The sequence below is a fragment of the Corylus avellana genome, chromosome ca10 (assembly GCF_901000735.1).
Source record: "Corylus avellana chromosome ca10, CavTom2PMs-1.0".
NCBI classification, from domain to species: Eukaryota; Viridiplantae; Streptophyta; class Magnoliopsida; order Fagales; family Betulaceae; genus Corylus; species Corylus avellana.
The window spans coordinates 10,054,077-10,065,013 of NC_081550.1; the positions used below are offsets into that span (position 1 = coordinate 10,054,077).

General features: G+C 40.5%; 1 pseudogene; it reads right to left on the reverse strand.

Annotated features, from left to right (window-relative positions):
* Positions 1 to 5,737: 5,737 nt before the first annotated feature.
* LOC132164570 (urea-proton symporter DUR3-like) overlaps positions 5,738 to 10,937 on the reverse strand; it is an 11,339-nt pseudogene continuing 6,139 nt past the window's right edge.

The following is a 10,937-nucleotide window of genomic DNA, read 5'->3' on the forward strand; positions in this document are numbered from 1 at the left end:
CGTGGTCTAGGGGAGGAATTCTGGAGTTTTGTGAATGAATAAGCAATTCATTGGCTGATTTGGCAGAGAACTTTGCTGTGGGGGAAGGGGCCCCAATTAAATTGACATTTCTAATGGAAAAAGGGAGATGGAGGTTGAGAATTTGGGAGGCTGATAAGGGGTCGAAAAGTTCACAGATAAGAGAGGAATTCCAAGAATTGATATTCCTATCTATAAGGTCTGAAACATTGAGGTTAGGGAGGGGGGGAAATGGAAAGATTTGGGGTAGAGTTAAAGCCAAGTAAGGAAGGGATCCATGAGGAAGACCAAATGTTGAGATCCAAGCCTGTAGAAACTGCCCAGCAAGCCCCTTTCTCGATAACAAGTCTATTCTTGAGAATACCTTTCCAAAGCCAAGAGGACCCATTCTTGATAGGAGCATCCAAAAAATTGCCATTGCCCAAATATTTAGCTTTTTAAGCCCCAACCCACAAAAGATCTTGATTGGAGTAGATTTGCCAACTCAACTTTGAGAGGAGGGCGCTGTTATGGAACTCCATAGATCTGATTTCAAGACCCCCTAAAGATTTGGGGGTGCAAATGCTTTTCCAAGACAAGAGAGTGAGATTCTTTTTCTTATCAAGTGGAAAGCCCCACCAACATTTCCTCAACGTAGAATCAAGTTCAAGGCAAAAGGATTTGGAAAAAAGAAATAAGGACATAGTGTGTGGGAATTGCATAGGCCACAGTTTTGATCAAAGTTGTTCTATCGAGAGCAACTTAGATTTCCAACCAGAGATGCGGGAAGAGATTGTGGATTTAAGATCTTCAAAAGCTATATTCTTATTTCGATGAAGAAAAAGAGGAATGCCAAGGTATCTTGATTTAGTGGTCCTGTGATTGAGGTTGAGGGTAAAGCAAATGGAAGCAAGCTTGAATGGGAGGGCCACAATTTTTGCTAAAGAAGATGGCAGATTTTTCAAAGTTAACCTTTTGCCCTGACCAAGAGGAATAAGAATCGAGACATTTTTTGATAGATGCAGCTTTTGAATTTTTTGCTCTCGAGAAAATCATGAGGTCGTTAGCAAAGAGAAGGTGTGAAATAGGACGGCTGAGTCTTGAAATCTTGAGACCATGAATGAGACCCCAATTTTCTTCTCTAAGGATGAGCCTAGAGAGAATTTCCAAACCCATGATAAAAAGGAAAGGTGATAGAGAATCGCCTTGCCTTAGTCCATGGGTAGGAGAGAATTTTCCAAATGGGGACCCATCCAAAAAAAATAGAAAAAGAAGCAGTGGATAAACATTGATGGATCCAATGCATCCAAATGGAGTTGAACCCCCCAGTAATTTTAAAATCTTGATAAGAAAAGGCCATTCCATAAAGTCGAAGGCTTTTTCCATGTCAAGTTTTAAGGCCATTAAACCTCCATTGCCTTTCTTATTCTTTAGAGAGTGGAAACTCTCATGTGCCATCACATTGTTGTCTTCAATGAAGCGGCCTTGAATGAAAGCCAATTGGTAAGGAGAGACAAACTTGTGAAGAAGGGTTTTGAAGCGGTTTTGCCAAAATTTAGGATATGATCTTGTAGTTAAAATTTACGAGGCTAATGGGACAAAACTGGTTCACTCTAGAGGGATTGTCAATCTTAGGAAAAAGAGCAATGTTAGTGTGATTAAACTCTTTTAGAAGGAAACCTCCTCTAAAGAAAGATTGAACAAAAGTAACCACACTAACCTTAACTATAGGCCAATAAGATTTGTAAAACAAACCAGTCATTCCGTCTGGGCCAGGAGCTTTATTAGGACCTAATTGGGAAATGGCTTGGTAAATTCCTCTCTTCAGGAATTTTGCAAAGCATAAGATTGTCTAAGTCAGAGATAACAGGGGAAACCAAATCAGCAAGACCATCATTGATCATAGGGTTAGTGGAAGTAAAAATGGAACGAAAGAAATCCACAAAGTTGCTGCCAATATTTTCTCTATCATTAAGAACCATACCATGAACAGTTTTGAGAAAAGAAACAGAGTTATACCTCCTACAGTTTATAGTAGAAGCATGAAAAAATTTTGTGTTGAGGTCACGACAAGTCAACCATTGCTCCCTGGATTTTTGTTTTCATAGGATCTCCTCTCTAGCAAGTTGTTCTTGAAGGAGATCATTTTCAATTCCCAAGTTCTTATCAGAGGGAGGAGTTTGTTGAATTTTATCCAAGTCTAAGAGAATGGAAGTGATTCTGGATTGAATCTTCCCAATGCGATTTCGATTCCACTCAGTAAGAGCTCTCTTAGTATTCTTCCATTTTTGGCAAAGGGTAAAAGCAGGAGAACCATCAACAAATGCATGCTAGGCACCAGCAACCACGTCATAACTGGAAGAGTCTCTGATCCAAAACGCTTCAAAAGAAAAAGGCTTGGAGATATGGAAGTAATTACCACCGGTTTGGAGCAGGATTGGATTGTGATCTAAAGCCACTGCTGGAAGGTGTTTGATGATAGCATTCGGAAAGATGTGGACCCAAGATTGGTTGGCCAAACCCCTATCCAATCTGTGGAACCATCAACAAAAGAATGCTAGGCACCAGCAACCACGTCATAACTAGAAGAGTCTTTGAACCAAAAAGCTTCAAAACGAAAAGGCTTGGAGATATGGAAGTAATTACCACCGGTTTGGAGCAGGATTGGATTGTGATCCGAAGCCGTTGCTGGAAGGTGTTTGATGATAGTATTCGGAAGGATGTGGACCCAAGATTGGTTAGCCAAACCCCTATCCAATCTTTCTTTGATTTTAGCTCGCCCATGTCTACAATTATTCCAAGTGTAAGAATTTCCATTGAAGCCAAGGTCAACCAAACCATTTTGATTCACAAAAGAGACAAATTAATTATGGGAGGTTGCACCAAAATCTCTTCCCCCTCTTTTTTCACTAGGGTTCAAAATGGAGTTGAAATCTCCAAAAACTAGCCAAGAGCCTCCAAAAGCATTACCAGTAGAAGACAGATTCTCCCAGTATGCAGCCTGGTTGGCTCAAGAGTGAGGACCACGTGTACAAGTCAAAAGCCACAGGCAAAAAATAGGGTCTGAGTACACCAAGCATGAAATATGATATCCATCCAGACGAATAGGTTTAATTTCAACTCCTTGCTTCCAAGCTATAACCATGCCTCCACTAGAGCCATTAGTAGGGAAGTGCAACAAAAAAGGAAAGCCGAAACCATTAAGATTTTGCTGGACTGACTGAATTGAGATTTTTGTTTTTGACAAAAAGATCATATCAGGATTGTTCCTTTTGATTAGTGCTCGCAGAGTTCGGATTGCCGCGGGGCGAGCAAAACCCCGGCAATTCCAGGCCAGTAGATTCATTTGGCGACTGTGGGCGTGATAAGGCTCGCCAGCTCAGCTGAAGAAGTATTAGGTTCCATTGGGAAAGGGAGGACCAGAGAGGCTCTGTTAGGACTGTCAGGAGTTGTAGGAGACTCCATGGGAGATAGACGGATTTGCTTCCCGTTATTTCCATGAGGGGAGGAAAAGAGGGAGTAAGGTTAGAAGCATTTGGGGGTTGAGTGGATCCTTTTGCGGGGGTATGGATTGGTAAAATTTCTGGAGCTGACTTGAGTGCTAGGAGAGGAATGTTGGTGTTTTATGTTGGTTGAGACAAGCAAACTTTGGTCCGTGGAATTAGGAGTGGGGTTTGGTGGGTCCTCAGTAATTTCTTCAATATCAATGATTTGGGAATGGTATAACTGAGGGGTAGAAGAGGTAATGGTAATTTGGTTTCCAAGTGTGGGGACTTGTTTGGCTAAGGTTGTGTTGAAAGGTTGGGGAGTGGCGAAGTGTTTGCCAGCATACACGGTAGAAAGATTGTGAGGTGTATCTACGGGCATTAAATGTTTGGAGATTTGGTAGTGTATAGCTGCATGAGGGATAGTGGAGAAAGTAGGCGGCGTTGGTATGTAAGGCGCTGCCATCATGTGTGATGGGTTTTCCTTGGAATGGGCAAAGGTCAGAGGTTTAGTGATTGAGGTAGGTGAGTTTATAGACTGGGTTACCGAGTTCGGGTATGGGAGAGGTTGAATTGACTCAGTATGTGTGAGAACCAGGGAAGAGGATGAATCAGGGACACCTATGTGAGGGAGGGGATTTGAGCTTCGGCTTTTTTGAGGGTTAGGAATGGAGAGAGAGTTTCCATGCATAATAGGTTGCTGAGTATGGGTCGGTTTGTTGGTAAATATGATGGTTTCCACACTAATGGCTGGTGGGGGGTTGGTAAGGAGGTGAGGGCCGTATGGAGGTACTGAAGTTGGAGAGGGATTTTCAGGGCAATAGAGTTTGGCATGACCAAGTCTTCCACAAGCAAAACAGAAGTCAGAGAGTCTTTCATACTTGAAATGAATTCAAATCAAGGGATTCTGCAAATTAATATTGACATGAACCCTCAAGAATTGCTTGCGGTTTAAGGCCAATACAGTATTCATTTCCACCTCAATGAGCTGACCAAGCTTGTTCCCAATGGCTTTAGCGTTTCTCGGATTCATCAACTCTAGTGGTAAATCATGGATTTGAACCCAAAAATCACCATAAGTAAAGTCAAGTTCTTTGTAGGTCATGCTTGCTTCCCATTTCTTTAAATTAAGCAAGTGGCCATTTATATTCTAGGGAGAAAGATCAATGACCTTTTGTAGTTGTGTAGCGTTCTTGAAAGTGAAGAGAAAAGCATTTTACCGATGGCTTCGAAGTGCAAGGAGTAAAGGAAGTTCCAAGCAGAGTGGAGGTTTCCTTTCACTTTTGATTTGGCTATGGGATTATGAGATATTAACTTTTCCTGCAAGCATGTGCAGGGAAGGGAAGTTTTCTGAAGGATTTGTGGGCAAGAGGAGTGGTGGATTGTCAAGCCAATTGAGATTTTCGGCTTGGTGGGTGATCTGTTTGATTCCTTCAAAAGGGTTTTCTATGGAAGGAGAAAGAAGGTTAAGGTAGGAGTTGGGGAGAAATGAGTTCTCCAGGAAAGCTTTTACGAGAGAGAGAAAAGCAGCATGTGTTTGTTTTGTTGCTTGTGAGTTTTTAAGTCTGAGATTCAATATCTTGAAAGAGAGCCATTGCCCCTCTTCTGCACAAGGGAGAAGGCTCGTGGATCGAATCGGTTGTCATCTCCGTGACCTGGCATCCTATGTAGGTCGCAGTATGACTTGGCCACCACTTCACAATGGTGGTGGGTCAACCCTCCGCCCCTCCATGACCTACCCCTTTTTTTATGCCTTTATTCATCGCATAATTTGCATCATGTAGTGCAGCTTCATTCTTCAATTAAATTCCAAAAGGGCAGTTAATGATATCATAATACAACTTTCGAATTGCACGTTTCACAATATGGAGGGGTTACGGCTCAACGTCAATCTTAATTTCATTTTATTGATGGACATCGTACGCCAGAAAATGCATTAATGCCTATGTGTTTGAAGCCAGCTTGCAAATTAAATTCAGGCTGTTGAAAAAATTATAGTGTTTTTTTTATTTTTTTTATTTTTTATTTTTATGGGACCTAAGCCAAATCCACGTGGAAAACTAGTATTTTCACATAAAAGACCATATTTATTAAGAAATCCTTGTAAAAGATTCCAAAGAGATGGTTACTATTAAATGCACCAACTTCAAATCTTGACTATGAAATGGAGAGAATCATATTCTAAATTGTAGTCTAAAAGATTCATTCAAGCTAAAATAACTATGCGGGCTTAGACATATGGAGATTTGAACTTATTACTCTGATGCTTCTTTCCTCTTGGCCTTCTCTTTCTCAAGTAGGTAAATTTTCTCTGCTTCAGTAATAGCCAACATGATTGTGTGCAGCTTGAGATTCATCTCCTCCACCTTTTCCATGAGCTTGTCATTTGTAAACATGGCCAAAACAACGCTTTGCATGGTTCCCCAGCTTTCTATTAGTGGTAAAACAATAATTACAATAGAACCAATGGTGCCCCATGCCATAGCAATCACTGCCGAGAATCTGAAGTACCCCTTACTGAATGCTCCTGCATCATACAAAATTAAGTTACTGAAGTATAGTTGGGACAACGGATCTAGATTAATGCTATTTAGTAAACTCTTATGCGATTGCTAGACAACTACGATAAGTAAAACGAAAATTAAAGTCTGATTTTTACTGTTACGTCATTTCAGCCTACTAAATACCATTTCTCTTTCATATATCAATGGGGTTCTTCACCGAAAGGACAATTATGTTTGGAAGACTACAATAATAGCATGGATTTTGAATATTGCAAAGAATTCATGCAGCAACCGAGTAAAAGAATTTACCTGCTGGAAGAGAGAGAAGAGGCCACAATATGACAATCAGAACAGTAAAACCAACACCCCATTTTACAATCCATGCTTTAGCTCTCGTCAGTTTTTGCTCATTGAACTCTTCTGCTGGCTGTTCACTCTTTTCCTTCTCAACCACTGTGATCTGCTTAGTGGTACCCCAGTCATAGTTTTGAGGCCACAAAATGCTACAAATAGCATGAACAGCTCCTACGGTAAGTAGAGAGACAAGGTTTCCGGCAAGCATCGGTGCATTTCGCCCGGTCGTATCAAGATTTACCCGGCCATACTCGGATTTTGTAACCGACAACCAAGTGATTATTCCAAGAACACAACCACTGGTGGCACCAAGAATGGCACCAATTGCATTTGCTTTTCTCCACAGAAGCATAAAAGCAATCGGCATAACTACTGAACCAATGAGCACTCCCATGGCTAGATACATCTAGCCCAAGGAAATCCCAGCTTTGTTGAGTATTACTGCTAACATCCCCATAAAGCATCCAAAGATAAGGACAACACCCCTTGACACTCTAAGGATTTGCTTCCCACTTGCCTCTGGATTTATGTAAGTACGATAGATATCATATGTGCATAATGAGGATACTGCAATCAACTCAGATGAACCAGCAGATGTCACTGCCCTGATCATTATAAAAACAATCAAAGGTTGAATAGGATTTAGAGAACTTGGGGTTTGAAGAATATTAGGCATTCAAATGCAGGAAAAACCATTAAGATGAAAGCAAAATGCAAACCTTATGGTATTTCACATGAGCCAATCTTTTAGAATATTGAAAACCAAAATGAAAATTGATTAACTGACCCTTCCAGGTCTCCTATAAGTACTTACATGAAAAGCATAGTAAGAAGAAGAACAGATCCTGCTTTCCCCATCAAAGCTGTAGCAGTAGCAGGAGGAACAAGTCCATGGCTTGCCTCACTTGCTGTAATCGGCAGATCGAGGGCGAGTGCTCCCAAACCCAGTGATGTTGCCAAAGAAAATGGCACTGCAAACCATACCAACCCACCCAACAAGTAGCCCTTATGAGTTGAAGAAGGTCTTGCAGCAATGGCACTCACCCAATATCCCTAGAATTTTATTATTTGAAAAGTGTTAGCATGTGAGGCTAATTCTAAAATGGAAACATACAAGGGAAATGGGCTTACATTGTCAATAAACACAGTGCCAAAGTTGCCAACAATGTTGATAATCCCAAAAACAAGCCCGCCGGAACTCAACATTGTCAAGTAAGACCCTTTGTAATTCCCACTAACGGGGCCACAAGATTGCCCATCATGGGAAAGTGGCTCCTCACATATTCTTGATTTGCTTGCTACGTCAACCAGATGATTGTATACAATACTAGGGCTACCAAGCTTACTGCTTGCCGTGTAAACCAAGTAGACAAAGATGACTAAAACAATATGTACTGAAGCCAAAAGTAAACAAAACAAATCTCAGGTTAAAACCAGAATATAAATCAAACATTACATAGAAAATTTTAAGACAATAATCGAGTAAATTACCTATAACAGAATGTATATAGCTAGCCAAGAAGGTTGCTTTTAGTCCTCCGGCTAGTGTGTACAAAATAACTCCAAGTGGTATCAGAAAGCTAGCAGCATAAATGTTCACTCCAGTCAGTGCATTTACAACAGCAGATCCACCAAGGAGCAACATTGCTGTTACAATAATATTTGTCAAAAAGCAGAAGGCAAGGAAGACAATGTGCTCCATAGTCCCCCAACTGGCATTAGATGAAGATTATCATTAAGTTAGAGGCAAAAGATCTAGCAGAAAAGTATTTAGCAAAGGATGCATTCAAAGTGCAACTTACCGAGCTTTTACTATTTCACAAACAGTATGAGCATAAGGAGCCTTTCTTTTGATCTCTATAGCCATTAAACCAAACAAGAGTACCTGTTCAAAAACAATATTAAAATCAATTACTATTATAGAATTTCTAATGATGAGAAAAATTTATAGAATCTCCGAAGGGAGGCAAATTTTCATTGAAGATACCTGGATGGTAGCCCCACTAGCATACCAGAAGGGCCCACTAACACCGTACGCCAGTGTAATTTTTTTTTTTTTTTAATTAAAACACGCCAGTGTAATTTTTTTTTATTTTTTATTTTTAATTAAAAATAAAATAAAATAAAATAAATTTAGCTACCGTGCGCGTGCGCTGTATCACGGTCCATCAGGTCCATCTAAATGTGGTAAGAATGTGGAAATTACCTGAGATACAACCACACTAGCAATAAGTCGAGTCTTGACGTTTCTCCTTACAGTGTTGAACCATTCAGATGTATGGCGAGACCCAGCATAACGCTTCTCTAGCCACACCCGATCCCACAAGCAAATTTATGGTCAGAAACAATAAATTAACCAAAAATCGAGTGGTAATTATAATTGTAGTTTTCAAGCTTGGGTGATGAATTTTCAAACAAATGGTGGCAGATAATAATCATAGGTGTTGGTACAGTTTCCTGTATGGTATATCAATTGAACTGAATTCCTCTCAATGTGAGGGTTGCTTGTATTATATAGGGATTGTATAGCTAATTACAGGCTGTATCTCAACGATTATAGCAATCTAGGAGAACAAATATAGTAACTAAAATCTACCTATTAATTACAAGATACTATAGCTATAATACAAAAATATGTCATAACTAGAGAGACTAATTATGGCTAAATATATATGATACATATGCCGTATCTAACTCACATCTCCCCTCAAATTGATGTTGGTCGATCAAGAAGCATCAATTTGCTCACAAGGAACTGATGACGCTGTCGTGTCATGACCTGGGTGAAAACGTCAGCTATCTGGAGATTAGTGGGAACATGAGGAAGAGAGATAACACGAGTGTCCAAGGCTTGCCAAATAGAATGACAGTCTACCTCAATATGCTTCGTACATTCTAAACAGGATTAACAGTTATTTGAATGGCACTAGTATTATCAGCATGAAGGAGAGTAGAATCAGATTGAGAAAAACCAAGCTCAGCCAGAAGCCCACGAAGCCAGACAACCTTAGAACAAGCAGCAGACATTGCCCTGTATTCGGATTCAGAAGATGATTTAGAAACGTGAGCGTGTTTCTTACTCTTCCAAGAAATCAAAGAATCACCAAGAAACATACACCAACCTATGACAGACCGCCGAGTATCAAGACATCCGACCCAATCCGCATCACTATAAGCAATAAGGCGAAGAAGAGAGCCGGTTGGAAAGAACAACCCATGGCCAGGTAACCCCTGACGATATCAAATGATACAGCAAACAACAGCTAAATGAAGATGGCGTGGAATTTGCATAAACTGGCTAATCTGCTGGATAGCGAAGGAAATATCAGGCCGAGTAATAGTCAAATAGTTCAAGCTGCCTACCAACTGTCGAAACACAGTAGGATCAGAAAGAAGATCACCCTCCTCACTTCGATATTTCACATTAACCTCCATAGGAGTATCCACTGAAGAAGAATCCTAAAGACCAGCGAGGCTAATCAAGTCTTGGGTATATTTGTGTTGATTCAAGAATATACCTGAAGAATCAGTGTGCACCTCCAACCCCAAAAAATAGGTAAGAAGAACAAGGTCTTTCATATGAAAAGAAGCCTGAAGATTCTGCTTGAGATGGGTAGTCAAACTGGAGTCCGTGCTAGTAATGACAATATCATCCACATACACAAGTAAAAGAACGAGACCAATCGGAGTCTTGCAAAGGAACAAAGAGGAGTCATATTGGCTTTGGACTAAGGAGAGCGAAGCAGAGTAGACCTGAATTTTTCAAACCATGCCCGAGGAGCCTGTTTTAAGCCATAGAGAGACGGCTTTAACTTACACACGGTTATAGATGGAGAAGAAAACAAACGCAGAGAAGGAGTCATGTAAATATCCTCTTTGAGATCACCATGAAGAAAATCATTTTTGACGTCCATCTAGTGAAGTGGCCAGCCTTGGGAGACGGCAATAGAAATAACTGTACGCATTGTGGTCATCTTTGCCACTGGAGCAAATGTCTCCTCATAGTCCACCCCATATTCTTGCATGTTCCCAAGAGCAACTAATCGTGCCTTATACCGATCCAAAGTCCCATAAGAGCGAAGCTTAATCGAGTAAACCCATTTACAACTGATGGCTTTAACATTAGAGGGGCAAGGAACCACGTCCCATGTATGATTGTCCTGGAGAGCCTGAAGTTCCTCATCCATCACTTTCCACCAACATTCATATTTAACAACCTCGGAAAAGCATGTAGGGATGGAAATAGAAGACAAAGTAGCATTAAAAGATGTGTGGGAAAAACCATAACGATCAGGAGGACGTGATATTCGGGCAGATCGTCGAGGACTAGACTTAGGAACTGTCTCAGATGGCGGGTCAATATGAGGAGAAGTTGTGGAAGCAGTTTCAGATGAAAGGTCAGTCTCGGGAAGGGGCAAAGTTGGTAGATGTCGAGTATACACAATTCTAGGTTTGAATCATTCAGGTAGAGGAGGCAATTCATCAAAACAAGGTAGAATACTAATCTTAGTCAATGATGCAACATGTGTAGAAAAGAAACATTGATTCTCAAAGAAAACAACATTACGAGATATACGAAATTTGTTAGAACAAGGAT